This window comes from Spermophilus citellus (genome assembly GCF_964194105.1).
Source record: "Spermophilus citellus genome assembly, chromosome: 7".
NCBI classification, from domain to species: Eukaryota; Metazoa; Chordata; class Mammalia; order Rodentia; family Sciuridae; genus Spermophilus; species Spermophilus citellus.
The window spans coordinates 123,255,832-123,267,909 of NC_138188.1; the positions used below are offsets into that span (position 1 = coordinate 123,255,832).

Genomic DNA, 12,078 nt, shown 5'->3' on the forward strand with positions numbered 1-12,078 from the left:
TAGTTCTCTTGCTGTTTCAACTGCATCTATACTTACTTCCTAGAGTGAAATCTTGAATTCCATAAAGTCATCCTTAGAGATTAGAATTAAATTCTTCCAAACTCCAGTAAAGTTTGGTGTTTTGACTTTCTTCCATGGGTCATGAATGGTTTCATTAGCATTAGTATGGCACATTCTTTCCAGAGGTTTCTAATCTACTTTGCAGAAACCTATCAGAGGAAACACTACCTATGGTAGCTATAGTTTTATGAATTTTTTTTCCAGTGCTGAGGATCAATCCCAAAACTTCATGCAGGCTAGATAAATGCTCTGCCACTGAGCTACATCCCCAGCTCCACAAAATGTATTTCTTAAATATTAAGACTTAAAGGTTGAAATTATCCCTTGATCCATGGAATGAAGAATGAATGGTGTGTTAGCAGGTATGAAAACAAAATTACTCTCATTATATATCTTCATTAGAACTCTTGGTAGCCAGGTGCATTGTTAATAAGCAGTACTGTATATAATCAATAATTATGTAACTAATACAAATAATATTTGTGAGCAATTTTAATGACAGTTGACATAACACCTGTCATAATAAGATATAGCATTGGGGAAAAGCAGGATATAGACAGTTAACTGTATATTTTATGCAGTTCTAGTATGTCAAAAATGAAAATATAGGGCTGGGACTGTGGTTCAGCAGTAGCACACATGCCTGGCATATATGAGGCACTGGGTTTGATTGTCAACACCACGTATAAATAAATAAATAATAAAGATCTATCAACAACTAAGAAAAAAAATAAAAAAAAGAAAATATAAAAAGAAAAAGATTCAAGAAAAATAGGCCAAAATATTAAGTACTGTTTTCTGGAATGTGAGTAGTTTATACTTTATTTTAAAGTGTTTCCTATATTTTCCAAGTTTTCCATAATAAGAATTAAATATTTTTATTTTTAAAAATAAAATAGCATTTGACCTTCCCTCCATGAACAGGGGTACATACAAAGGATGTTGCTTTGGAGAAGTCTCAGAGGCAGCTTAAACTCTTCTAAAACCTTTCTTATTGTGAATTGAAATATTCTTCTTTACATCAGTCATAAATCCTAGGTTTGCTTTCTAGAGGTACCCACTATAATTTTGTGATTGCCATAGAGATATTTCAGAAACATGAGTTAGAGCTGAGGATGTGGAATAGTGGTAGAGTTCTTGCCTAGTATGTGTGAGGCCCTGGGTTTGATCCCCAGCACTGGGGGAAAAGAGAAGTTAGAAAATTTCTCATCTCTCCCCCTATAGCCCTGTTTCCTTAATTTCTGCCAATTTCCTTTCTGTACAATACTTTCAACAGTTCTCTGTTAACAGGGATTCTGGTCTACCAAATGCTAGACAGCCTTCTGTCACACATACATACATAAGCACTGTGTATATATATACACGTACGTGGTCATGACTGAAATGTATTTCTTATTGGAGGTGATGATTAAAGAAATTTGAAAACTATTGACCATACATACAATGGTCACATTGGGACGGCAACTAGTCTCCAAACTCGTTCTGGATTGCCATTGACCCCACTGTTGCCTCAGTTAGGCATTCTCCCTGTTCTCTGCCTACTGAAGTCCTTCAAGGCCCACGTGTATTCCACCTTCTTCCTGAAGTGGTCGACTACTTCCCCTCATCTCTGACCCTAAAATGATGCTCCCATACCTCTCTTTATGTCACTATAATCAGTCTGTGTTGGTGTTGTCATGATGTCTGTATATGGAGATCTTAGATCAAGAGCATCTGGAGGACAGGGCTGTGTCTCTCCCATTTCTGGGTCCTCCCAAGGCCCAGAAATGTAGCCAGGTCATTGCTCAACACATCTCTGCCAAACTGAATATTTTCTTTCTGTATCTCCTTCTAGTAGCATGCTTTCATCTTCTAATTTCTTGACCATAAACCCAGAAGGAGCAAGATCTTTGTCCTCGGGGTCAATGTTATTTACAGTGATGACTGTAAAAACCAGTCTGTCCTAAAAGCTTTCATCTTTCTTCTGTAGTAATAATAGAAATAAATAAACATTTTAAAGATGTCTCCTTTATTTGGGAGTGCGTTCCTTCTATATTTTTGATTTTATGATGCATTTTTTGCAGAGCAATGTTGATAAATTAGAAAATAATAGTCTTAAGTATGGGTACTTACTATCTTTAGTGGCAAAGTAAAAAATTGGCAATTCAGTGTTCATCTTCAAAAATTAAATAATTTTTTTTTCCTTACTAGCTGCAAAACCCCAAAGTCAGTGAATCAGCTATCCTTTCTGAGCTGGCTGAAGGTAGGGTCGCTTCCAGAAGACCAAGTGAACTCACTGTCATGGTTTAGATGAAAGGTGTCTTCCAAAAATTCACGTGTGAAACAATGCAAGGTTCAGAGGAGAAATGATTGGGTTTTGAGAATCTTAACCCAGTGAGTGAATTAATCCCCTTTTAGGGATTAACTGGTAACTGAAGTGGGAGGGTGTGGCTGGAGGAGGTGGGGAATTGGGGGTGGCTTTGGGGTATATATTTGTATCTGCACCTGGATACATTCCTCTCTGCTTCCTGATGATCTTCTGAGCTGCTTTCCTCCACCACACTCTCCGGCCATGATTTTCTGCCTCACCTCGAACCTCTAGGAATGGAGGCGGCCTTTTATGGCCTAAGACCTCTAAAACATGATCCCCTAAATAAACCTTGCCTCCTTTACAGTTTTTCTGTTCAGGTCCTTTAGTCACATCGGTGAAAAAGCTGACTAAAACACTGACCTAGGGTTGGAAGAGATTTTCTTTCCTCGTCTCAAGGAGTGGTACTTAGTTTCCCAGGGCATATATAATCTACACTATTCTGGAGTCTAGCAAGTGTGCAATAGTATTGTCTGAAAAAAACAATGTACGTGCCTCAATTAAAAAATAATTTATTGCTAAAAACTGCTAATGATCAAGTGTGCCTTCAAGTGAGTCATTTCTGCTGGTGCAGGGGCTAGTCTCAAGGTCGATGATCTGCGCTCCTCTGACGTTATCATTCATTGAGTCCTTAGCCCCAGACAGTGTATCTCTGGCCCTTTAAATAGGGCGTGGTTTAGGCTCGCGGACCGCCCAAGAGAAAGCGCGCCGAGAGGAGGTAAGCGGAAGCGTGGCCACCGAAGGTAGAGTACTGCGCATGCTTGAGGCTAGAGCAGGGGGCGGGGTCACGTGAGTCTGGAGTCCTGGGCCGGAATGGCTTCAAGCTCAGGTAACTAATCTCTTGAGAGCCGGCCATCAGGAGGGGACGCAGAGACCGGTTGTATCCAGGGTGGGAGGACAGCGCGCGCGCCAGGTCGCTGAGCCCGGGTCTTCCCCTCCGCGCGGCAGTGGCGCGGCCTCAGGACCTGACTGGGCAGCCCCTGGTGGGCTAACTGGACTGGGGCCACCGGCCAGGCAGGTTGACTCTGGGGCGGAGGGGCGTGTCTTGTGTTTGGCCTGGAACCGGGGCAGGCAAGTTTCCACTGGTTGGTCCAAACGAATGGAGGCTGTGGGGCAGGCGCGACCACTCCCCCGACTGTGAGACTTTACGTGGTGGCTGACCCTTCCACCCTCTTCCTCGGGCGGTGTGCAGCCCGCCTACCGCAGTGGAGGTGCCTACCTTACAGGATTGCGGTGAGCTCTTGTGAGGCTGGTTCCAACTCTGTCTCTACCTGCAAGGTGTGCCACAGAGTGAGCACAGCAGGTTGAAAGGTGGATCCCTAAAGTAGAAGCCACCGCTATGCCTTTTCTAGTCCTCCAGGTGTGGCACTTGAGGAAGGAAGGAAACCGGAAGGAAGTTCTGTCTCTGGTACTTTTAACTTACAAGAAGGAAACCCCAAAATGTTTGGGTGTACCAAATGAGGAGGGTAGGATGGGATGGGGTAGACATGGCTTTGGATTATGGGAAGACTTCTCTAAATTAGCAGGCCCCTTTGGTCCCTTCCACTCCCTAGACTAGTTTTAGAATGCACAGAAAAGCTTGTGTCTTCTACACTGCTCATTCTACCATACTCCCTCCCCAACCAAACCAACAAGGAGAGTAAGCATAGATGTTAGCTGTGGTGTTACTGTATTCTAGATGTCTGTGTTTGTGAGATAACTACATCCAAGGGATGTGTGTGTGTGTGTGTGTGTGTGTGTGTGTAAGACATGGGTTTGCTTATGTTAGATTTAAGCAGAGTAGGTACTGAATCTTCTGGCAATAACTGGTGCCCATAGAATGTACAGTAAAGGTAAATGGGAAAATTTTCATTTACACTATTGGGTTTAATATGATCAAAGATACATAGTTATATATAATTCTTTGCAGATCTACTGAACAATAGTATGTTGACTTTTGTTTCTGTTTTCTTTGTATCTGGACCATCAGCAGCAGATGAATTTTTTCTGTCTACCAGAATATTGGGGTATCTTGGTGATTCTTAGCTGTATCCCACTGTTCCATAGACATTTCAACCATTATGACACCAAATGTGAATTTTATGTGTGAAAGTAAATAAAAACTTAATAAAACTTTTGATCTATTTTTAGGTTTCAAAAAGTTTAGATGGCATCTTTTTTTGATCTATAGTTTCAGGTGTTATCTGTACATATTTTTAAGATCAAACTGCTCCATTCTGAACTGAGTCCTGAATTAATGTTTGACTTGTCATCACTCTATATAGACATGATAAAAATGCATTCCGTGTTTTAGTCAAAAACTATAGATTTGCCTGGGATTTTTCACTGTTATGAATTTGTTAGATTTTACTCTGGTAGCAATCACACTTTTCAAGTTAAGGCTTTTTCTGTTACTAGTGACAGAAACTCAATTCAAAGGAGCTTAAACAAAAAGATTTATTGGCTCAGAAACCAGGGTAGGGCTAGGATTTCACTAAATCACTAAATGATGTTCTTCTGTGCCTCTTCCTCTCCAAAAGAGGATATCTAACTCAGTCCCCATCTCTGCTTCTCTAATTGCAAGTTTCATTCTATTCAATTACGTAAGTGCATGAAAGATGGACTCCAGACACCTCCAGTGTCACATCATCCAAGCTGTGTGCCCTAGAGAGAAAACTGCCTTTAGTGTTTACAGATTCCAAGGAAGGACCCTGATTGGCCTGAGTGGACTTGAAAATATCATATGCCTGCTCTTCTGGCTAACGCTGATAGGATATTTCATTGGCAGCACCATCAAAATCACATGGTTGGAGTAGAGCAGGAGCACCTTCCCAAAGGAATGGTGGTAAAGGTGCTAGGATATTTTAACCTTTGTTTTTCCCTCTGCATTTCAGCAAGAAGTTTCTTCTTGCCTTTACCTCCCCTCTGCCCACAAAAGAAGAATAAATTTTGTGACTATATTTTTCTTGACATCTACCCAAGAGAAATTGAGATGATAATTTAACTAATTGAGGATTAATAAAGAAGGCCACCAATCTACTCAGCCTGTAACTTGTATGGAATCCTGTCTTTTGAACATTTAACAGATAATTCACAAACACTAGTTATGTGTAGAAGAAAAGGGAATATAAGTAAGCTTATACAAGCCTTTTATGATTTGTAGGAGGAGACCTTTGGGATTGGGATGGATCTTTGAAGGAAGATTCTTATAATAGGGACTTATTAGAAGCTGGAAAGAAGTCATTTTTTCTCTTGTATTAATTTCACTCATCACCTCATACACATGTTGATATGAAATTGATACATAATGTTAGTACTTGGACTTAATATATATATATATATAGTCTTTTTATTCTGTACATTGTGATAGGGAATCAGATCTTTTTTTTTCTAGAATGGGTGCTACTGTGGGTTGTTTGTGTCTGCCATTTGGTAGTACTAGCTTAATTTAGCACTGTGTATGAGAAGATCTCAGGTACCATTCCTTCCTTCCACTTTTCTTTTTAACATGTATTATTCTTTATATACTTTCGAAGTTTTAAATGACCACTCTTTTCTTTCTTTTTTTTTTTAAATTTTAATTTTATTTTATTTTTTGGTGGTGCTGGGGATTGAACCCAGGGCCTTGGGCATGTAGGCAAGCACTCTACCACTGAGCTATATCCCCTGCCCCCACTCTTTTCTTTTAAACAATTTTCCAAGAGAGGAGGAAAAGAAACAGTTTTTTATAGACTTTTTCTTAGTGACAGCTGTATGCACTTTGGGCTATTGTTACCTAAATGGGAAGAAACTTTAGGACCAAGGAAACAACTTATCCCAATCTATAGTGCCATTGCATCTAACACAGTCTGTTTTTGAAGTTCCTGGGTAAGATGAAAATTGATATGCACAAAGTACTCCTGAAAAATATCTTGGAAAATTCAGTACCCTCAAAGTGCCCTGAAAAGTAGTCATATCAGAGACTAAAATATGACTTCTCAGGAAGTCTGACACAGCCAGTGTTTGCTCCACATTGGAGTAGCATGCTGTTTTTATTATTTTTATATATTTTTAGTTGTAGTTTATTTATTTATTTTTATGTGGTGCTGAGGATTGAACCCAGCACCTTGCATGTGCTAGGTCAGTGCTCTGTCGTTGAGCCACAACCCCAGCGTCTGCTTTTATTATTTTAAAAACAGATAAAGCAGATTGCTTGTGTATGAGGCATGCAGAAACAGACAGACTAAAAGGACTGCAGATGTCCACCTCCTTTTTTGTACTTACTGTGAAGCATACAGTTACTAAGTGGAAGTACCTGGCTCTATATGAATCATTTTTTTCTTGTTTTCTATTTCTCTCTCTCCGTACTGAAGATAATAGTTGAATTCCCATAAATTGAACAGATGTGTGATACATTTCTACTGCTTTCATGTATGAGCTAAATTAATGTGAAAGAACATGAAATATTTAAGATTATTGAATTTGTGGCATACTATACATGTGCTAAGTGATCATTAAAAAAAAAATATTCTTAGCTGGGTAGTGGCACATGCCTATAATCCCTGCGGCTTGGGAGCCTGAGGCAGGAGGATTGTGTAAGTTCAAAGCCAACCTTGGCAACTTAACGAGACTCTTTTTCTCAAAATTAAAAACAAACAAACAAACAAAAACAGAATGAGGATATGGTTCAGTGTTTAAGTACCCTTTGGTTCAATCCTGATTATCCCCCTCCACACACACAAAATGACTCTTAGGGATCTAAAAACAAACAAGCTCTTCTAGATGCAAAACAATGGAACTTGTGCAGATGGGAGGTTTGTTGGAGTAGAGTGATTAATATACCTTATAACAAATACCAAATAATCAGAACTTCTGTTTGAGGCTCTGGAAGCCAGTGTTGCGGGGCTGTTTTCATAGGGAGAGGAGGTTGGATGAATAGATCAGTTGATGAGTTTCCATGTAATTAGGCACTGGGAATATGGTGGTGAACATGGCAGATCTGGTCTTCACTTCCTATATGCTAGTAGGGTGGTGGTGGTGGTAGTGGTGTTTCGGACAATAAAGAAATTATGTAATGTGATAACCGTGATAGAAGAGAAGAATGTGTTGGGTACATATTAACAGGGAGTCTGGTCAAACAGCACCACAGATTGATTTATTTAAGAAATAGAATTTTATTTTTATTTTAATTTTTTTATCTTTTGGTTGTAGTTGGACACAATACCTTTATTTCACTTATTTATTTTTCTTGGTGCTGAGGATCGAACTCAGAGTCTCGTACATGGGAGGCGAGCGCTGTACTGCAGAGCCACAACCCCAGCCCTAAGGAAATAGAGTTTTAGCTGGTAAATATGACCTGTAGTGGTTGACAAGCTTGATTACAGAAAAGTAGAACTCAGTTATAATTTGGCTTATTATGACACAGATTCCTATATACTATGAGTCAAATAATGTCCTCTGAAGCTTAACAATTACAGGTAATAAAACCCATGTTTAATTTGTAACACAGGTGTTATTCCTGTCTCCTAATTCTGTGTTAGTAAGCAATTTTAAAAATTCTACATAGAATACAAGTTAGTGAACTCAGTGATGTGGAAATACATCCCCATTTTTATTGCATAGTTGGGGAGAAAAGATATAGTCATATGGTAAATCAACTAACAAATCAAACTGAGAAAGTAGAAACCTAATAGAAGTTAACTCTGTATTGTATTCTTTTCTTCACAAACCAACCACAAGCAAACCAAAGAATTAGAAGAGAAATACTTGGATTAGGAAGGCCAGAAAGGAAGCTAACATATTACATTGTTTCCATATCATGTTTTCATGAAGAAAGCATCAAGCCAGTTTTGAAGAAGACATGCTTAGCCAGGTGTGGTGGTGCACACCATTAATCCCAACTAGAAATACTGAGGCAGGAGGATCACAGTTTCAAGGCTAGCCTCACAAATTGGTGAGACCCTGTCTCAAAATAAAAATAAAAAGGCTGGGGATTCATCTCAGAGATAAAGCATTCCTGGGTTTAGTCCCTAGTACCAACAGCCCTAAACAACAACAACAACAACAACAAAAAGACATGCCTTCTGGATTGGACTATGGTCAGGGAAGGAAGAAGTGATTGGCAAGTCCCATCTGAACAGTGCCCACAAGGAATGAAGGAACTTAGACAAATGTAGAGGAAAAGGAAAGAGCAGGTGAATCGGCTTAAGATGACATGGAAGGAAAGTGGGAGCGGTTCATGAAGGATTCCGACTGCATGTAACTAGTTGTGAAGGAAGGAGGAAGTAGGAAGGTCAGATGTCTGGAACCATAATCTCAGAATTTGGAATTTTATCCTGTAGGCACCGGGGATCTTTAAAAAAATGAAACTAACATGTTACATTGTTTCCATATTATATTTTCATGATATCTTTCTGTCACAATGTAGTAAATTTTTAAAAATCTGATTTCCCTGTGATATGAAAATTATCTTATAAGGACATGTTTAGAAGGAAAAGAATGTCAGAATGTTAAACAGGATCCTGGAACTTGAGAACAGCTGGGAATGTTTGTCAGTGTAAAAAACTGGCCAGAGTTCCATATTGACCTAGTCCATTATAGGTCACATTCTAGAATTCTTACTCAGTCAGCTAGTGTTATAATGGGGTCATTACTGTTTATATGGGACATGTCTTTTTAATGGTCCTTTATTATTAATTAGTTGGGAATTACCCTATTAATTCAGAGGAAATAACCTTGGGAATTATTAGGATGTCAGATAATCTTAAGTCTGGACTATTATTAGTTTAACTGCATCCTTGGTAATAATGATTTCATGGCATACATTTCCTATTAGATTAATCTGTTTTCATTCTAGAGAGACTAAAAAATAGTTATGTAAGCTATTGTGTTGTCTGCAGGTCTTGTGTAGTATGGCATTCCCTTAACTTTAAAAACATTGGATCGTCTGGTGATTGGGTGAAGAACTCGTTGTAGAATTCCATCTCAACAGGAAGAGATGAGTAGTTCAATGTCAACCTTTGTACTGGGACAGTTCTTAAGTGATATCTGAAGCAGCATCTGCATCAAATGTGTTATATTAAGCATCATTTATTAAGCATTTCATCATTGGTCTGTAGGAATGAAGAGCTTGCTCAATACGTATGAGTGCAACACCAACTGACAAGGGAGGTGTTAGTATTTCAGAATGTTGGAGATGTGGTCAAAAACAAATTAATTGAAGTTTGCATATTCATTTCCTATTGTTGCCATAACAAATTGCACAAATTTAGTGGCTTAAAACAACACATATTTATTATATTATGGTTTTGTAGTTCATGTCTGGCTGACACCTGTCTCACAAAAGTCAAGGTGTTGGAGCAGGGCTTTGGTCCTTTTGGGAGGCTCTAGAGTTCATTTCCTTGTGTTTTTGTTTTTGTTTTTGTTTTTTGCAGTTTCTAGAGGTTGCCTATGTTCTTTGGTTCTTGGCACCCTCAAAGCCTGCCATATAGCAGAAGCTGACCTTGCTTCTCTTGATACATTACTTTCTCAGGCTCTGTGACACTCTTCAGTCTTCGTCTTCTACTCTTAAGTACTATATGATTATGTTTGCCCCCCCACATGAATAATTCACAATAATCTCTTCATCTCAAAGTCCTAATTTAATCACACTTGCAAAATCCCTTTTGCCATGTAAAGTAACATATTCACAGGTCCAAGGAACTAGGACTAGCATCTTTCGACACTGTCATTCTTTCTACCATAGGTGCAGCCATAGCTCAGTTAATTTCTGAAAAATTCACAGAAGCTGCTCTAGTGATCTGTTCTTTAAAAAAAAAAAATCTGAATAGGGTAACTTCAGGTCTATTTGGGCTAGAAAAATTTGCTAACAAGAAGAAAGACATAGCTGCTCAAAAGTGACTAAAGAAGAGCTAAGGAAGACGATATGGTTGACTTCAGTGATAAGGTGTGGACCAGTGTTGATGTGAAAAAAGACCAAAATGTGGATTTAGAATGAGTTAGCAGTATAAAACATTTCTCAGTATCACAATTAAAGGTTTTTATTAAGTATCTTTGATGACTTTGCTGGGGACTACACTAGTGTTAGACAAACCATCATTCAGCTCATAAAGAAATTGCTGATGTGACATCAGAAGAATCTGTAGGATACACTTAGCACTTTTGGTTAGACCTTTACAGAAATACTTGATCTTGTTTTGGAGTCTTTAACTTTAGAAGAATTTGGAAATCGTAAATGATAATAGCTAATGTTTCTTAAAAATTATTGTGTGGCCAGGTATTATTCTAAATGCTTTACAGTCATTATATCACTCATTCATCATGGTAGCACTGCAAGATAGGTAGCTGTATTCCTCAGAGTCAGGACTCTTTGAGTTGTGACCAAAAGTAAAAAGAAAAAAAAAGTGTGGTAGAGGAGAGTATGTAGATTTATGTAACCAAACTGCCAAAAGCCTATGAATAGAGCTAACTTCTTGGAAGACTAGAATCTGAGTCTTGAGTAATGTCAGGATTCTCTTTCCTCCTTTTCTCTTTTAAAACATTGATTTCATTCTAGGGAATCTGTATCTAGAATATAAATTCTGTCAGTAGAATTGGGCCTCCAGTGATAGATGCTTTGTAGGTGTGTAGTTGATAGGTGTTCGATTAGTGACTTCTTTTTTTAACACAAGAGTGTTGGGTGGGCAACTAGGGGCTGCTCAGTTTAGAGAACCATGGAAATTGTTCTTCCTTTTCAGTTCCATTTTAGTGAATGCTGATGAAGGACTCTGTCTGTATCACATTCTCCCTTTTACTAGGGGAGTTTTGACTGGAGCCTACACATAAAGTGTATAGTTTAAGAACAGCACCTCATCTCCTTTTCTAGGAGATGAGTGAGGTGCTGTTCTGAGCAGACAACACCAATTTCCACACTTGTTCCATTTCACAGATGTAGGAATAAAGGGATTCGGAAAGGGTAGCCAAATTGACCAAGATCACTGATAGGAGCTGGTAAAGTCTAGATTCAAACCTGGTTTTAGTGGACTGTTTGGATTGTGTTCTTTGCTCTTTTTCGTAACATAAGTAAAAGGAGCTCAGTGAGGTAAAGTAGGGAATGGAGTAGACATCCTGTGACAGGATGATATTCTCTCTTTCTTCAGGGAATGCTTGATTTCTTGATACTTCAAGGAATGTTAGTGTTCATAGATGCTGAATTGTTATTTGGTCTTAAAATGTCTTAACTTCAGAAAGGAAATGAAAAGAACCAGAAAAATATTGTTTTCATTTCTGAGTTACTTTGAAAGATAAATGTGAAGCATTAAGCATTTTAAATTATTAAATTATTTAAATAAAAGTCTTTTTCTTTATGCTCATTTCCTTAAAGAACTGTAGAAGAATAAAACTTTTAATAACTGTCCTTGAGAGCCACTGACTGTGAATTATATATGTTTGTGAATAGTTCTTGAATAATTATAGCTGTTCTGCTTAATGGGACTATCAAAAAGTAATTTGTCATGAACCAATTCAGTCTTCTTTGAAGAAAGGCATATAAACATTAATACTGCTATCTCGCTTGGTTCTTTGCTAAGGAATAGTACATTTAGTACTTGATATTGAAAAGATAACTTTTAAATGTTGCCAGATACAGAGTACCCTCAGTTACGTCTTCTAGGAATGTATTGATGGCATGTGCTTTGTAGGACAGAGCATTGGTTTATTTTCCGAACCATGTCAAA

At 38.4% G+C, this 12,078-nt stretch overlaps 1 protein-coding gene across 2 annotated transcripts in view; it reads left to right on the plus strand.

Moving 5' to 3' along the window:
• Positions 1-3,145: 3,145 nt before the first annotated feature.
• The window catches only part of VPS8 (VPS8 subunit of CORVET complex), a 271,364-nt gene continuing 262,431 nt past the window's right edge, over positions 3,146-12,078 (plus strand). For both annotated transcript variants that reach the window (XM_081301471.1, XM_081301472.1), the window contains exon 1: positions 3,146-3,236. The gene's annotated coding sequence lies outside the window, so the exon portion shown is untranslated. The remainder of the gene's footprint in view (positions 3,237-12,078) is intronic.